Here is an 18,396-nt window from a genome sequence, read left to right on the forward strand (position 1 = left end):
GCAGCCCGGCCATCCCATAAGTAACGATGACCTCACTGCTAGGGCTGGACAGGCCTCCGGGTTCCAGGATTCTGTACTGTGACGGGGTGGGCACACAGGGCGGGCCCAGCTTCCCCAAGGAACACCTGTCACTGGGGGATCGGTTGTCCATAGGTAGATTGCTTTGACTGGGGGGCCAGCTGACCACCCCCCGGGAGCCTGACACCACCCCCTCCATCAGGGCTGGGGACCTCAGTCCCAGTCGGATGCTATGAAAGTGCACATGGGGACAGGGCGGGGGGGGGGAGGGGAGGCGCTGGACCAGCCCACCCTCAGGGTGACGATGCCCACTCTGCCCACTCCAGGTGACATTCTGCGGTCACTTCATCCCTGTGAGCCGAGCTTTCTTCAGCAGCAAAACCAGGACCGCAGGTTAGATGTTCCCATATGCCTCGTCCAGGAGGTCAAGGTCAACATCACCAAGGTCAACGTCACCAACATCAACAAGGTCAGTGGTGAGTTAAGTCACGTGGGCTGTGAGTACTCGAACAGTACTGCACCCCAAGGTCCTTCTCACCCAAACCCACGATCCCAGCCTCATCATGACATAACCTCAGACACACCCATCGAGGGGCATCCTACAAACACCTGACCAGCGCCCCCCACAGGTCTGCGAAGTCATCGAAAACAAGGAAAGTCTAAGAAGACAGTCGCAGCAAAGAGGAACCTGAGGAGATGTGACGACCAGTGTGTCCTGCATGGGATCCTCGAAAAGAAAGAGAATATTGGGTAGAAGGTAAGGAAGCCTGGATAAAGTGTGGAGCTGATGAGCCGTATTGTATCGATACTGGTTTCCTAAGTGTGACAGACGCACCATGCCCATCGTAGACGGTACGACTGAGGGAAACTGGATGTCTGCCAACTTTCTGGAAACTAAAACTGCTGTAAAATTAAGAGCATCATATATACTAAAGAACAGGCCACCTGTGGCTACGTAGCAAGTGCTCAGTAAACGGGAGCTCTGATTAGAGGTGCCAACCTTCCCCCCATCACTCTAGACTCAGACACGCGTGACAACTCAGAGAGAGACTTCTCACTTTAATCTGCACAATGGATGACACTGAAGTTATCTTATGATGAGGAGTAGAAGAAATAAGGATGCAGGAGTGCATTGTGAGGAAAAGCAGGGGACTAGACTGTGAGAACATTGAGAGCAAGGGCTGGGTCTTTGTTTCCTTGGTATCCCCGGGATCTGATCCAGAGGGTGGTGCACAGAAAATGCTCAACAAGTTTGTTGGATAAAGGAAGGGAGGGAGGAAGGGAACACGAATAGTAGAATGAATAGATGGAAATGGGTGGATGAATGGATAGATGAATGAATACTAGATGGATAGATAAATGGATGATAGATAGATGAGTGGATTATGGACGGGTAGATGGATGGTGGATGGATGGGTGGATGGAGGATAGATGGATGGATGGATAAATGAATGGACGGATGAATGGATGGTGGATGGATCAATGGATGGATGGACGGATGAACGGATGGATGGATGGATGGATGACAGATGGATGGATGGATGGATAGGTTGATGGATGGATGATAGATGGATGGGTTGATGAGGGGTGGATGGTGGGTGAATGGCTGGCTGGATGAACGGATGCATTTGTTGGGTTCGGGAGGGGGAATTGGTTGGAAGCTCTTCACCCTCCACTCAAGTTGTGTCTTCTCCCTTGACAAATGAGATGATCTCTGGGATCACTATTTACCAAACCCTGTGTTTACCTGAATTGAATTATCCCACGCTGGGGAGGTGAGGATTATTGTAAAGAACTAATTTATCCCCAGGTGATGCTGTCAACACTGGCAACGGGGATCGCTTGCCAAAATAAGATCGTCTGTGTTCCTGTGAACTCTGAAATCCCCTGCGCAGGGTGGAAAGCACCAGAATCCTGGGGATTTTTCTAGAGTGGATTTTGTTTTGCCAGCGAGAAAGAGTTGCAGCCATATACAAGTGGTCAGAGGTGACCTGCCAAACCGGGAGCCCCTTTCCGATCCCTCGGGTCGGCCATCACCGTGACCACCTGCCTTGGCCCAAAACGACAGGATCCTCCACAGACAGCTTGGCAAGGCCACGGCCTGACCACTCACCACATCCCCACCCGGCATCCCTCCCCCACCTCACGGCCCCAGAGTCTGGGATGGAACACGAGAGTTTGAGGTCCTCCGCCACCGTGTGAAATCACAATAAACGGCAGATGTATGTCTTAGTGGGGAATCAGCTTACAAAACCACGTGTACAATAGATGCCCAACTTTGTAAATCTATAACCACCTGTGTAGAAATAGAGTCTGGAAGACCACAGAGAGCAGGTCTCCTAGCCAGCGCCCATGGAGCTGAGCCCACGTGCGGGGCTCCCGCTGTAGCTGTCTCCACTGGGGTCCATGCTCTGCTGACCGTCCCACCTGGCGGCAGCTCCGGGATCCCCCTGCCCCTCTGCACCCCTGACACACCTGCCAAGGTCAGCCTTGTTCACACGGCTGCTGATGCTGCTGTGCTTATAATTGATCCGTTTCAGTAACTGTTACATCAACCAATGAAATCTTAAGTGCAAAAGGAGTTATTCATTCTGTGGAAACTAAGCTTTAGGAAACATCGATGCCTATAAGTTGCTAAAAAAAAAAAATAAAAAAGCTTCAACTGAGTGATGGGTTAAGGTAGCAGTAAACAATTGTGGTAAACATTCGTAACATTCTAGAAAAATCCTGTATTTGGACTGTGAATTCGGAATGTAGAACTCCAGGCAGGAGCAATACGAAATGCGTGTACATTTGCACCACTTGAGGTTAAAACAAAGTATAAACCATGAGCAGAAACCGCCATTGTCCTTCTCCCTGTTTTGAATGGCGCGTTCCTTTCACCAGCCTCCTGACAGCCCGGCCTGGGTTGGAGGAGACAACATCTTCTCCTCGAAATGCTGGGCATGGCTGTTCTAGGATTGTAAGTGATTTTTACTTTCTTCTTTGTATTCTTCTGCATTTTGCAAATTTTATCCAACCGACATGTATCAATTTATTTTATAACCAGAAAGGAAAAGTATGTTTAACCAGCATCAGCTCGTTCGGAGGGTCGCTGTTCCCAGGCAACCTCTGCCAGGAGCTGCACCTTCAAAGGTCGGGGTTGCTCCACCACAGTGTTGGGTCATTTGGGGCTGGACCGTTCTTGCAGGGGGCGGGGGATGGCGAGGAGGCTGTCCTGTGCACGGTGGGGTGTTTAGCTCCTCAAGAGGCCAGCGGCACCGCTCCGCCCCACTTGGGACAGAGGAACGTCTCCAGACATTGCCAAATATCCCCTAGGGGTTAACCTCACTGGAGGCTGAGAACCACTGATCTAAATAAAAGAGCTTCTAGAATCCTACATGTCTGTCCTGGGCAAAGCCTTGAGCCAGCAGAACGTACCGGAAGGTCTGCTCCATTTCCCTAGACCCACCCACATTCCACACCCCACCCTGGGGACCCCAGCCTCCTCACTGTCCCCACCCGTGTCCCCTTCACACCAAACGTCAGACAGGTGACGCTCAAAATGCTTTCAGTTATCCGGATGTTTTGGCTTCACAGAGTCATACCCTGGACAATTGGAACCAGTGTGCGTCTAAACACCATCTTTACATTTTCACCGCTATGAGGTGCTGCACAAAGAAGATCCTGGCTCTGTCTCTCCAGAAAAGGTTATTTCCCGAGGTGGATGGACCCCTGCGCTGGCCACCTCCTCCCACAATGGACCGACAGGGCAGGAATCCAGCCCCTCGGGTGTCACTTTCTTCTTAAGCTTCACTTGCTCTTTTTTCCATTCCTGGAAAGACGTTGGCTTTTTCTGAAGCTGGAAAAGCCCTCGAAGATTCCAGCAAAAGTCAGAAGCGTGAGGCAGGGGCCACTCCACATGGCCACACCCCCTGCCTCCCTGCGTGGGAGAAGATCTGCTACATCTCCCGCCCCACCCACCTTTAGCCATATGCTCTGGGTGGGGCCTTGCTAGGGACCCTGACCCTTCCGCTCCCCAGAAACAGGTTAGGCTTGACCACCTGTGGTCCCTCCAGCCATATCCTAGGGGTCTGGGCAGTGTACCCAGGAAATCTTTCCTATCAGGGTCCACTCATTCTGAACCCAGAAAAGCCAAAAGGGAGCTGAGTGGGTGAGGCATGAAGGTGAACGCAGAGGAAGCACGGGGAGGGAACGTTCTGGAATGTCTGGTGGTCCTTCCCTGTGGAGGGCACACTGGGAGAGGAAGAAGGCGGACCGTGCCTCCAAGGGCCAGGACTTCTGGGCTTTACTGGGCAGACCACACGCCCAAGACTGACAAGGTAAGCCGTTGGGGGTAGGAAGAAGCATTAGACATTTATCCTTATTTTCTCATGCTTTTTTTCCCCAAATAACAGCTTTATTGATACATAATTCACATACCACACAATTCACCCAAAGTGTACGATTCACTGGTCTTTAACTCATTCACCAAGTTGTGCAGCCATCACCATCAACTAATTTCAGAACATTTTCATCAGCCCCGAAGAGAAACGTCCTACTCATTAGCAGTCACTCCACACCTGTCGCCCGCCAGACCCTCGTCACCACGAATCTACTTTCTGTCTCTATGGATTTGCCATTCTGGACTGAATCCTATAATATGTGGCCTTTTGCAACCGGCTTCCTTCACGGAGCGTAACCTTTCATCTGTGTTGTAGCATGTTCCTGTACTTCATCCTTCTTAGGGCTGAAAAGTATGCCGTCATATGGACTACCGCCGTCTGCTTCTCTATTCATCAGCGGATGGGTATTTGCGCTGTTCACGCTTTTTATGCTGCTGTGAACACTCACGTACATGTTTTAGCATGGACTCATGCTTTCATTTCCCTTGGACACATACCTAGGAGTAGAACTGCTGGGTCATACAGCCGCTCTGTGTTTAACATTTTGAGGAACTGCCAAACTCTTTTCCGAACCGACTGTGTTATTTTACGTTCCCACCAGCAACGAACCAGATTCCAATGTCTCCTCATGCTCGCCCACACTTGTTATTGTCTGTCTTTTAAATTTTAACCATCCTAGTGGATATGAAGTACATTCTAGGTACTTTCGCCATAAGCATCTTTGCCATAGACATCTTTGCTGCAAGCATTTTTGCTGCAAACATTTTCACCACATAACTAATTGGCCATAAGGCAAGTTTGCCATAAAAGATTAAATAACGAAAAATAAAAGAAGGACATTAAAGAGGACATAATGAAACATGAGAAATGAATAACAAAATTAAAAAGACTTTATCACAAAATACAAAACATTTGAATACACTTAAGATACGTGTAGATTCTCAACAGCACTGTGCAAATGATGGATTTTATTCTTTGAGTTGTACCTAAGCTCTTGTCTTCCAGGTCATTGTATTTTCTACAGTTTTTTTGCTTGTTGATTTGTCTCCTTGTTCAGCATCACATCTTTTCTTTTTCTTTAATTTCTTCTTTTGTTAAGAAAGGTGTCAGTTTCCAAACACTAGGAGGGGTGTTTGTACCTGAGCTCTGGACCATATGCAGTGACAGCCTCCACACTGCTATGTGCCCCTGACCTGCTGTCACATGTCCATCGATAGACATTCCAAAGTCCTATTGTGGGTTCAACTTACGTATTCCACGAATACAGGTTGTCTTTCCATTTACTTAGGTCTTCTTTAGTTTCTTTCAACAAATTTATAGTTTTTGCACTTGTTTTCTTAAATTTATTCTTAAGTCTTTTATTCTTTTTGATATTACTGTGAATGGAATTCTTTTCTTCACTTCATTTTTGGATTGTTCATTGCCTGGATGGGCAGAGTTTCAGCAAGAAGAGAGAGCAGACAGATGTGGGACCAGAGGTGGAGGGATAGCTTGCAGCCCAGCTCTACCAGGACCAGATGGGCCATCTTGGTTTGGGGGCGTGTCCCCACAAAAGATACGTTCAAGTCCTAATGCTCAGAACCTGTGAATGTGATCTCATTTGGAAAGAAGGTCTTTGTAGATGTAATATTGCAAAATTAAGATACATCAAGTTAAGAGAAGGTCATGCTGGATTAGGGTGGCCCTAATCCAATGATAGGATGAGGCAACTTTGGACATAGACACAGAGGAGATGCACAGGGGAGAAAGCTATGTGACCACGGAGGCTAGAGTGATCTGGCTACAAGCCAAGGAATGCCTGGAGCTCCCCGAAACTGGAAGAGACAACCAAGGATCTTTACCGTGAGCCTTAGGAGGGAACACAGCCCCACTGATACCTTGATTTGGACTTCTGGACTCCGGAACTGGCAGAGAATAAATTTCTGTCTTAAGCCCCCCAAATTGTGGTCATTTGTTACAGCAGCCCTAGGAGGCAAATACCGTGGGCTAGGGAACGAATCTCTCCTCTTTCAGTTTCCTCACCTGGAGAATAGAAATAATGATATCATCCCAAATAATGATCCCATATCATTACACAGACTCTTCCCAGGCATGGGAAGAGTCTGTGTAATGATGGATGTAAAGCCATGAGGACAGAGCCCGGCACATTATAAGCCATCAACAAAGAGGAGATTATTTCCAGTCCTGTTTCAAGGGGTTACTGCAAGTTTTAAATGAGATAATGGACCTGAAATTCCTTTGCAAGCAGCAAAGCACTAGAGAAATGTGAGACTGTTGATCTTTCTGGAGATGCAGATACGGAATGAAGTCAGGTGATGCTCCAGGGGAAGCAGGTGCTCAGGTCCTCAGAGGGTCTCAAGTCTATAAAGTTTCTCCCTGGGCCAACAGGGCAAAGAGCGGAGAGCGGAGGTCAGCAGCTTGGACCCAGCCTCTGCTACCCAGCCTGGCTAAGCTGCACTGTGACCTCGGCCCCCACAGAAGGGTGTGGAATGCTGAGGCTCCCGCTTCGTGGTGCCAGGATGCTGCTCTAGGCGCAGACGCCCACGCCTGCAAGGTGGCGCCTGCAAGGTGGCCTCCATTCTCCCTCTACTAATTTGGTGCCTGGCACAGTATTACCCACCATTCCGCAAGCACGCTCGTGCCACTGCAGCCCAGACCAACGACCCCAGTCTTTCGGCGCATGGATGCTGGGGGTGGACAGAGTTTCTGCACAAAGTATCAAAGCTTCGACCACAGCTCCACCAGCTCGGCGCTCCCAGCATCAGCCTGCTCATTCATTCGTTCAATATTGCTGTGTTAAGAGTCAGCCACACGCCAGGCACTGGGGACCGCGCAGAGCACAGTGGTCAGTGTCTGGGTAAAATCCTGCTGGAAGTGGCCAGCAAGGTCGGCCACGGGCCATCGTGTCCACTCCCTCCCACAACCCCGTTCCAGCCCGTGCCTGCAGGGCACCCAGGCAGCCCCCCTTTCCAAGGAGGTGGTGCTTAGGGCTTCGTGCAGCTCAAAAGGCCTGAATTCAAGTTTCTGTTTTTCAATTTGCTTCACAAAGCTTTGGGCCCCTCCCCCACCTGTGCCATGTCTGCTCAGGGGGCCAGACCTGCCCATTTCCTCCTGCCCCGGTCCCCAGGCTGGCTTGATCAGGAGCGTATTGATGATCAAGGTACCTGGGATCTGGTAGGCACCCAGGATTGAGTCTGTTAGCCCATTTTACAGATGGGAAAACTGAGGAGAGGAGAAGGCTGGCTGCATGACCAGGTCCAGAGGAAAGGCCAGCTTACTGAGTCTGGGGTCTTCCCTGCTGGTTGGGCATGCCCATCTCCAGGGCTCTGGTCCCTCTCTGTTGGCCACCCCCAACTTCCAAGACCAAGGCCCCAACAAGGTCTCACTCCCTCCCATGGGCGCACTCCTGCAGAAGCTGGGGGAAGGTCTGAAGAGGTGGGGTGGGCGGGCCTCCCCTCTTGTCCAAGCAGCCAGCACTCCTCTGTCCCTCCCTCTGGGCTGTGAGGCAGGAGCTGGGGACGCAGGCCTGCCAGGCTGCTTAGGTGTGAGCATCACCTGTAAAGGGGAGGACCATCTAGAAACGTGCTATCACCTTGATCCTGTATTGCCAACAAGTCTTGAGGGAGGTAGAAGCCAGGGTCCACATTTTATGGAGAAAGGCAAAGCCCAGGGGTGAGATGTGAATGATGAGTTCATGGTCACGGGCACAGCCCAGAGATCAGCGTCCCACCTGGACGAACGGCGTGCAAATCCTTCAAAGAGCCCAGGCCCCTGCTCAGGTGAATCTGGGTCATAGAGCTGCCGAATTCCCCACCCCCTGGAAGGCTCTCTTCAGCATGGCCTGTGATGTTGTACTGGTCGGATGGGCCAGACGGGCCTGACCCGTAGCCCCATGGCCCGCCTGGCCTAGCCTGGCTTCCCGAAGGACTGCATCTCTCCTCTGAAGACACACCTCTACCCGCTGGCAGACCCGCGTCCTCTGGGGATGCCTCCGATGTCTTCCACCAGCTATGAGCCACTTGGTGACACATCTCGGCCTTGGAAATGGGAAATGGCCACGCTGGTTCTCGGGAACCAAGGAGGTCTCGGGTCAAACAGAGACTGGGCTCTGCTCATGAGAAAGGGGAGCAGCCCTGGGATCTCAAAAATCGGCAGCCCATCTGCATGGAGGGGCCAAGGCGGAAGATGAGCGATTCATAGTCTCGGGCCCCTGCGTGGGCCCTGGGCTCAGTCGACCTCTCCGAGGTCCAGATAGATGATGTTAGGTGCCCGGGTCCATAGTGAGCCAGCACGGAGCTGGGGCTCGAACCCAGGGCCCTGCATTCTGGTTTGCCTTCCCGGCCTCCCCTCAAAAGCCTTCTCACCCGATGAGGGATGCTGTGGGGAGCTTGGTATCCATCGCCTTTCACTTGGGAAAGAAATCAGAAATCCGTCAACTTGGAGTTTGATGGGAATATTTAACTAATACGTGGATGCCCGTGTTTCTAAATGTTTTGTGGTAACATACAGTTGAAATGACTGCAAAGTAGTGTACCTATTCCATATTCTGAGCCACACGCCTGAGGTTAGCCTTCCTGATACAGCACGTGGCTGGAGGATGACCCGCGAAGCCTTCTGTTTGCTTCTTCCCAAACGGCCCAACAAGATGGACGGTGGAGGCGTCTCTCCGTTTCCATAGGGTTATCGTTAACGGCTCAGGGCTCCAAGCGGAAACGTGAACGCGAGAGATTGAGGCATCTGGAAACGGCTTGTCATCACCGTCCAGTTGGGGGACCCTGGCAGCCACACCTGGGGGCCCGAACGCCGTCCAAGTCACCAAAGCAGAGGAAGCATTTGCTTCCCGATCGTGCCTTATATAAGCTCCAAAGGCCCCGCCAGAAGCCCATGGGGGTGTGCCACGATTATTATCCCGATTTCCCAAATTTACCACGTGTCATTTGTCCCCATCAAGAGGAAGGTGATACTTGGAATTAGCCCCTAACTCGCCCATTCAATTGGCAAGCAGCAAAGGGAAGATGCTCGGACCCCCGTCGGATGCCAAAGCCAGATCCTTGGCACGCGGCTGTCCTGACTCTGTAGCGGAGGGACAGAGGCCATGGACCAGAGGTTGGAGGTCTGGGTGCCCACCAGGAGGGAGGCCCTGGCGGACGGGTCTGCCCTGCCCCCACGGATGGTGACAGTCAGCAGGGACGGGGCACGGGGACTTTGCCTTCTCAGCCTGGGGTCTCCTTGCGTGAGCTGGGGTTTGGGGGTCTGAGAAGAACCACGGAGGGGGAGGGGGAGGTGACTTCAGTGTCTCCAGCCACAGGCCGGCGTGTTCTCTGCGCGTCGGCGCTTGAAGCGCATCTGGCCCCGCATCTCTGGACACCTACAGGTACGAGGAGCTCAGCCAGCGGAGACGGCAGCGCTTCTGCAGGGCCTCGATGAGCGCCCGACCTGCGTGCTCTCTGGTGGCCTCGGCTTGGGCTTTCGCTGAATCTTCCAGCAGCGTCCCGGGTACCCCAAGCGTCCCAGAGGCCGGCACAGCCCACCGCGCGGGGAGGGCTGGGAGACCCTTGAGACCACCCGGAAGCGCAGGGACAGATTTGGGAGCCTCAGGGAAGCACAGACGGCGGGGTCCCTAGTGGGGCGCTTTCCCGGCATCTGGGTGCAGACGTGGCGGAGGACGTCTCTCTGGAGCCGCAGGACGTCTGCCTCTCGGATGGATCCACCTAACACGTGATGGGCGCGTCTTTCAATGGCTGAGTTGTTTGATCTACGTGGTGCTCAGACATCTGAAACTGAGCTGCAGACACGGAACAGCAGGACCTGCCTCTTGGCGCCCAGAGTCCTTCCCGGGGATCCGAGCATTTCAGAGCCACGCCTCATCCACCGCCCGCCAAGCATCTCTCCACTGGTCTCCATGCGCTCTGGGCAGACCAGCCAGGTCCGCCTAGCAAGGCTCTCCCCCTGTCCCCAGTGGTCCTTCTACTCCCCAAGGCCCTCGCCCCCAACCTCTGCATCCTCCCCTCCGTGGCAGCCCGTTGCTCCCCTCCCCACTCAGCGTCTGCCCATCAGCATCCCGCACTCACGGGGTACCTAGGGCCCCAGGGCAGGAGTGGCTTACCTTGCTTCCCTTCCTGCCCAGCCAGGGTGAATGGTAGACAGCTAGGAGGGTCTTTGCACAGACCCTGCCAAGCTAGACCTTCCAACCAGCCCTGCTGGAGCTGGCAGAGGGCTTCCTGCCCGCCAAGGTGTGTGGTTTAGGCAGCATGTCCGGGAGCTGGGTTCCCGCCTTCATTCCCTCCCTCCCCCACCCCGCTCCCTCCTTCCAACGAGCACTGGCTGGACCACCCAGCAGCCCTCCCTGCTCACTCGAGATGCCCTCACCCTGTCTCCATCCAGACCCTGCCCCTGGGCTCGGGGCTCCACACTCCTGGGTCGTGATTCCGACCTCTCAGCGTCTTTCTGGAGGCTGCGGGGAAGGCCTGAGTGTTCCCTCAAAGGCGATTCTGGGGGGCGGGAGTTGCTGAGGGAGATGGGGGACGGGAGGTGGGTTGAGGATGCGAGGGTGGAGGTGGGGGGTCCCCAGGGGTGGGTGTCACGCATCCAGAGTCCTGGCCCCGGGACAGCCACGTGCTGGTGAAGGAGAGCCACCCACACGGGCAAAGCAGGAGGTCTTCCTCTCTATGAACTTCCCGCTCTCACCCAACTCCATCCTCCAGAAAGGACAAGGGAGCGTGTGCCCTCTAGGCCAGACAGCGGAGCCCTCTCCTGTGAGGACACAGGCCCCTCCGGCTCCTTGCGGGGGGTGCGCATCTTTGTGGGGGAGGCCCCCGTGCCGAGGGCTCTGTTCACAAAGCCGTGGTAAGGCTGGGGAGACCAGGGCACCACGCGGGCTAGCCTGCGGGCTGGCTGACCTCAGGGACAGCGTGCTGAGGCTGTGCGAGGGCCGGGGTGACACCTTGCTTGCACGGAGGGGAGCGAGCAGGCCTGAAGAGAGAAGGGAACTCCTGGTAGAGGATGAACCTCTGCTTGAATAGCCCTGGCGTTGGAAGGTCACTACCTGCACGGCCCGCCCGCCCATTTGGGGACATTCAGCTGTGAGACAGGTTTTCCTGCCTCCAGCTGAAACCTCGCTCCCTGGAGTGTCCTCTGGCCATGGCCCCGTCCCCTTCCACATAGCGCCCGGGAGACATTTGCCAACCCCAGGCTTGGCCCTGGCTTTCCCACCAGCTCCAACACCCCTGGTTTCTCTGCGACACCTTGGTGTGTCCCTTCAGGCCCAAAGCAAACCGCCCGCCCCGAGAAGCCTGGGCCTGGAAGTGCTTCGTGGAAGAGACACCTGCCGATGGCTTTCCATCCAGACGCCAGGCCGCAGACACAGCCTCTTAGAAGGTGCAGAGAATCGGCCTCCAGAAGGCTCCAGGGCGTCTGGAAGCCTCTGGCAGGGGGGCGTGGCGAGCTCCCTGTCTGCCACCCTTTTCGCCAGGCACCTGGTCCTGCTTGTTTGCAACAGTAGCTCCTGGATCAAAGTCCCACCAAGACTCATAAACTGAGGAACGTTCCAGCAGAAAGGGCACTTGGATCTCAGGCAGACAAAAACAAACACACACACAAACCCCAAGAGGGTAGGTTACACCTTGGTCCTGCCCTCCTGCCTCTTCCCACTACTCAGCCCTCTGGGCCCTCTGGGATCAGTTTATCTGAAAACCACAGTTACTGTAGCTCTCAGAGTCACCCTGACCTTGGGTCCACAGACGCACCTGCTCAAATCAAGTCAAACAAACCAGCCGTTTAATTCTGGGGACATGAGAGGCACATCTGAGTTTCTGGGTGTCCCCACCCTGGACGGTTCCCTTAACACACAGCCCTGGGGTGGCCACTGGCCCCAAGGCCTCCAGCTGGGGTCGGCCGGCCCGCTCCTTCTGTCACTGCAGAGGGCTGAGACAAGGGCTGCAGGACACAGAGGAAGGAACTGGGCTCGGGCCCCCCGGGAGGAAGGAGTAACAGAGGTGTCGGGAAACTTCCTCCAAGCGGTTGTGCGGGTCCCAAGGGCAGCGAGCGAGCTTCCCCGGTACCTGTGAGCAGCTTGGCTCCGAGTCAACGGGAAACCAGGACTCCAGCCTTGCTCCAGGCAGCATTTCTGGAAGGCACCCTGACCGCATCACCAACCTGCTTAAATAGTCATAATTAAACATGGTGCTGAGTGAAAGAAGCCAGCTGCAGAAGATTACATACTGTCTGATTTGCAGGAAAGCCCAGAGCAGGGACCGTCTCAGCGAGACGAAGGTGCGCACGCCAGAAACCGGATCAGCCCGACCCTCCCGCCCTCGCTCCCATGCCTGAGAGTCTGATCCTGCCACAGCCTCCAGGGGCCCCCGTGCCTCCTCCAGCCCTGCCCACAGGCCCTGTCAGCCGCTCCCCACGGGCCCTCGCTCCTGGCTCCCTCCTGCCACAGGGCCTTTGCACATCTCGTCCATTCCTGTTCATCCTCCAGAGCTCAGCTAAACCGTCCATTTCTCTGGGAACCCTGGGATGCTGACCTCCCTGGATGGTCAACTCCCAGGAGCTCCAAGTACATCTCCTTGGCTACCTACCATTGTTACCATTTGACATTTATTTTTGTCTCTCTCCCACGAGGACGTGAAATTTGCCACAACAGAGATTGCATCTGGTCTGTTTCACCACTGCACCCTGGGCCGCCCAACACAGCGCCTGCACAGAGAAGACCGTCAACAAACACTCGTTGAAAGAAGGGAGAAACTCTGTGTTCCCCTAATGACGCCCCCTGACCACTCTGCAGCCAGGGCACTACGTGGCTAGGTGACCTTGGGCCCCCAGTGCAGCCTCATCCTCCCTCAGCACAGACAGCGTTTCAAACAGATGGCCTTCGATTTCCCTCCGAGACCTCAATCCTGCGACGATCTCCCCGTCTCCTTGTGCCTGGTGTGGGTGACAGCGAAGCCAGTCAGATCCTCATCTCCTCGCTGGTGATCTGTTTTTACCCCTGGAAGCTATTAGGAGTTCCCCTCCATCCCTGCTGTTCCAAGTTGCCTCCAAATCAGTCTTTGAGGTGCATCATCTCTCGGTTTCCTTTTCGATGCTTCCCCTTTTCAGTCTTCCTGCCTGACACCGGGCAGACCCTGTCTGGCTGAAGATTCCCATCTTCCATGGTTTCTCCCACCTTCACCTGGTCTTTGTTGGGAGTTCGGAACACCTGGATCCACCTTCTGCGGTGCCCCGTCCTCTTTTCTGTTTCAATCTCGCGGTGCTTTCATTCCGGCTCCTGGGAGAATTCTTCGGTTTGTACTTGCAGCTCATGAACACGTTCTTTGGCGAAGTCCACCAGGCTATTCAGTGCATTTTGGTTTTGTTTTCAACAATCAAATGTCTAACTCCCAAGCTCCCTAACTGCTCCTTTATTGGATGTCCTCCTGCCTTGCCTGAAGACGCTAATACTCACGTATGCGCGTTTAAACTCTTCTTCTGTTTGCCCTGTTAACTTTATTTCCACAGGTGCTACTTTTTCTGTTTGCGGGTCTGGTGTTCTCGTTACACAAAGCCCTAGTGATCCCTTGTTGCCAGGGCAGCACTGTGGCTGGGATTGCCTGTCCCTTTGCCCACTTTGGTCACGAAGCCTGCCTCCCACGATGGGGTTGGGGGCAGGGAGCTGGACGAGTTCCCCTCCCTCCTGGACCTGCCTCGCTGGACCTGGCACTCACCCTCACTGAATTGATGGAGCAAACATCCTTGCTGCTCCCACCTGAGGGTAACGAGGATGCCAGGGAAAGGGGCACACCATCTCCCGCCTCCCAGGCCCCTTGTTCCGGTCTAGGGTCTCTCGCCCTCTCTCCACACCGCCCCCGTCCTCATGATGGTCTTCTCCAAATGCTTTAGGGATCTTGCTGGTTGCCTGTAGCTATTCCTGTCTCCTTCCCATCTTTCTACCCAGGAATCCTAATGCTTCCAGTTCACTAATGGCGATCTTTCTTATTACACATTCATGCGATTTCCTTCGCCCTTTCACCGGAGTTTTGTGAGAAGGAGGAAAGCTGGGGGCACTCACTCTGCCATCTTGATCGGATCTTCCCAGAGGAATGTGCGAGAACCCCGGAGACACAAAGAAACCCCCCTGTGGAGGGTCATGTCAGGTGCATGGTGGCAGGGGAGAGGGAGTTACCCTCCTCTGCCTGGTCCTTTCAGGGAAGGTCTGAGCTACACTACTGAATCACTTATTCTCACCAGAGGACTCACCAGTGATCCTTATTCCCATTTCCAGTGACACCTAGAAGGTCAGGTAAGACACCAGTGACTGGGGCCGCAAATCCAGGTCTTCCATTTCTGAAACCTCCTCTGATTCCCCCTCACCAGGTTGCCCATGGTCTACAAAGCCTCCATTATTAGCATAACCTGGTCTGCTGATGGCCACCAGGCTTCTGGAAGAAACTCTCTGCAACCCACTGTCTGAGGACTGAGAACAAGTTGCCTGGCTTTGCCGTGCCTCAGTTTCCTGACCTGCAAAAAGGGTTGGCAGGGTTTCCCTGGTGGCGCAGTGGTTGAGAGTCCGCCTGCCGATGCAGGGGACACGGGTTTGTGCCCCGGTCCGGGAAGATCCCACATGCTGCGGAGCCGCTGGGCCTGCGCGTCCGGAGCCTGTGCTCCGCAATGGGAGAGGCCACAACGGTGAGAGGCCCGCGTACCACAAAAAAAAAAAAAAAAAAAGGGTTTGCAGCCACCTTGCTGGGTGTTGTGAGGACAGTTGAGGCAACACAGGCCAAGGAGGTTAGCACACAGCAGGAGATTGATAAATGTGAGAGCCCCTCCTCCAGTCTCCTCAGAGCCATAGTCAGGGCCAGGCACTGCCACTCAGGGGCCACATTCAAGAGTCCAGGTTCCAGGTCATCCCAGAGTGGAAGCCAAATGGACAGCCTCGGCATAGAGCCTGGATGGTGGACGCTGGCTGTGTGCTCATGGACTCAACCCTCGAGCAAAGACTAATGACGGGACAGCCCCCAAAGCAGGGCTGGGTCTCGGTGGAACAGGGCAATGGATGGAGGGTGCTTTTCCCGACCGCCCACGTGTGGCAGCCGTGTGGTTCGCATGAGATTGACCCCACTCTGAGCTCCAAGACTGTGCTCTGCTTGGTCTAGGCCAGTCATAATAACCTCAACTCCCTTATCAGGGTGATTTCTTAAGGGATGAGAAATCACACCCAATCAGTGCAAGGCATTTCTCTGACCCAATAGCGGCTGGCACAGGTCAGTCCAACCAGAGCAAGGCTCCGGATTTCAGTTCACTAAGACCTCTCTCTTGCTCTGACCAACCAAGGATGTAGGTGCAAAGCTTGGAACTCCTGCAGCCACTTTGTCGCTATGAGGCAATCCAGGCTGACAACCACCCCCACACACAGAAGCAGGCAGAGCAAGAGAACTGCTGAAGCGTGGAACCCCAGACCTGATGAAACTGTACCCAAAGCCCACCTGCCCCAGAGCTCACCTGCCACCAGACTTCTCAGCTGGGTGAGCCACTTTGAGGTGGGCTTCCTGCTTCCTGCAACAAAAGAGCCTAAACTGATGGAGAATCCCAAGATGGATCTGCTGTCATTTTAAGACCTGGGCCTGGTAGAATGTAACGAGTCTCTCCACCCAGTGCCTCAAGATTTGATTTCTTCTGGGTCTGCCATATGGGCTGAACCCATCGATCGATCAGTGGCTCCTGGGTGGTTTTCCATAAACCGTCAGCTGCACAAGAAACCAGGGCCTAGAGCGGGGCACAGACTTGTCCGAGGTCACTCAGCTTGTTAGTGCCAAACCCAGGATTCGAACCTGGGCATTCTGCACTCCAGGGCATTTCTGCCCAGGAATTCAGCCAGCTGGCCTGCCCAGACTGACCAGTTGAACAGACTGCTAAATTGAGACTTTGCAAAACATGCGTGTTTCCAATTGCAGAGCGCTGTTGTGACTTTGAAGCAGTGTGCAGCCTTCCCCTGATGTGGCAAAGGACGGAGGTGGCCGGCCTGGTATGGAGAGCATCTCAGAAGATGCTCCGCAGACGCCCCAGGGCACCCACACTCTGGAAGGAGATCAGAAAGCAGCCTCTCTCCCGAGGCCACAGGCGGCTGGCTCCCCACTTGAAAGGGGCCCCGTATCAATTTCACTTTTTTTCCTTCTTTGTGCCTCCCTGATGAGAAGACGTTAGAGTTCAAAATAAATAGATGTGTGGCTGGGTGGATAGATAAATAGATAAATAAAGCACGGGTTTGTTCCAGGAACGCTGTCCCTCTTCCCCTCCCAGGGGCTGGAGGAGATGTGGGTTTCCAGCCACGGCGGCCCATCTTCTTGCTAAGGCGCTGGGGAGCGGGCAGCGGTACCCCATTTCCTGAGCACCTTCTAGGTACGGGCCCCATGCTTCACTTACTCTCGGTCTTCAAGATGGCTTGGGGAATAAGGAGGCATCACCTGGTGTGCAGATAAGGCAATGGGGTGGATGGGGAGAGAGTGACTGGAGCGAGGTCACGGACCATCGAGCCACAGAACCGAGGTCAAAAACAGGCCTGTCAGGGTCCAGAGACAGTCCCCACTGTCCTGGGAGCTGCAAAGAACTAGCAGCCCACACGGGGACAGAGGGCTCACTCAGGAAATGACAGCAAAAGCCATCCCAGATGGAGAATTCTCACCCCTGTGGAATGTGATTGAGGACAAGGCCACCTCCCAAGACCCTCTGGGTCCCCAAAAGCACAAGGCGGAGGCCTCGTCGGTCACCCCTCCTCAGCACTGAGGCCCAGGGCTGGTCGTGCAGGTTGGAATACATCCCTGTGTCCCAGGGGTTGTCAACAGCTGCTCTCCAAGGAGCCCCCAGACTCTCCCCCTGATCCAGCAACAAAAGGGTTAGTACCTGGCATGGGGAAGTGGGGCTCTGGGGACCTGCTTCAGGAGTCTGATCACCCTTGATTAGAACAGCTCCACAGGGCTCTGCTAGGGCCCACCAGGTCCTCAAGGAACCTCTCCACCTTGCTCCACTCCAGCCAGGGCCCCCTCCTGTTCTCAGCACTGCCGGTCATAATGCTGCCCCAGGACCTCTGTACCTGCAGTTCCCCAGCCAGCCTCCTCCTTCCACTTGCCCTGGGGTCCCTGTCCTGCATCACCTCGCTGGGGGCAGAGGAGGGACTCCCAGCCCCTGTATCCAAGAGCAATGTCCAAAGAGAAGGCTCAGCCCAGGCCTTGTTCCCTGCCGTATCCTGTGCCTAGAACACACACCCAAGGCACACACGCCACGGTGTTGAATGAATGAGTTGAACCGATGAATGAACGCCTGGCTTCCCTGAGCCCAGCTCTGTGCTCCAGGCTGTGGGGCAGCCGGGAGGGAGCGGCAGGGGCCCCCTGCCCTCCAGGAGCTTGGGATGGGTGGGATGGAGACGGGAGGGGCAGAGGAGGAACAGGTTAAGGGGCACACGGCGTGTGGGAGTGAGGACGCCTGGAGAGCGCACACGTGCACGCACACGCACACACAGACACACACACACCCAGACCAACATCCGGGACAAGAACAAGGTGCAGAGGCCCTTCCTGCACATCCCCCCGCCCCCGGAATGTCGTCATCCCACCCTCAGACTGTTCTCTGGCTCCCGACCCAAAAGCAGGTTGTCAGTGCCCTGAACCCAGGCACAGGCCGTTATCAGCCACCAGCCGGGCCCTGTGGAAGCTTATCAGAGTCTCTCGGTCACCCATTGGGACAGCCTGGTGGCTGAGGCTCTGTTCTCTGGGCCTTGGGGTTCCTCTCGGCAGGTCATTGATCCGGAGGTGTCACCTGCAGCTTCCTGGAGCCCTGGGGTTCTGTGAGCATGCCCCAGGGACTACCGGGGGCAGGGGGGGGGGGTGGGCTATAAGTGGGAGGGGCTCCAGGCCCCCAATTCCCTTCATAACCATTATATTGGGAGATCTTGTAGGTTTCCTTTGGAAGATGACTCTGGCCCCAACCAGAGTGGATGAACCTTGAGGACATACCGCTGATT

At 54.8% G+C, this 18,396-nt stretch overlaps 1 long non-coding RNA gene across 1 annotated transcript; it reads left to right on the forward strand.

Moving 5' to 3' along the window:
* The first annotated feature begins 355 nt into the window (after positions 1-355).
* Positions 356-2,896, forward strand: LOC117313314 (uncharacterized). Its single transcript, XR_004527769.1, has 3 exons — positions 356-487; positions 648-775; positions 1,829-2,896. It is a non-coding gene; the product is annotated as an uncharacterized lncRNA (long non-coding RNA).
* Positions 2,897-18,396: the final 15,500 nt, after the last annotated feature.

This window comes from Tursiops truncatus, chromosome 8 (genome assembly GCF_011762595.2).
Source record: "Tursiops truncatus isolate mTurTru1 chromosome 8, mTurTru1.mat.Y, whole genome shotgun sequence".
Classification (NCBI taxonomy): Eukaryota; Metazoa; Chordata; class Mammalia; order Artiodactyla; family Delphinidae; genus Tursiops; species Tursiops truncatus.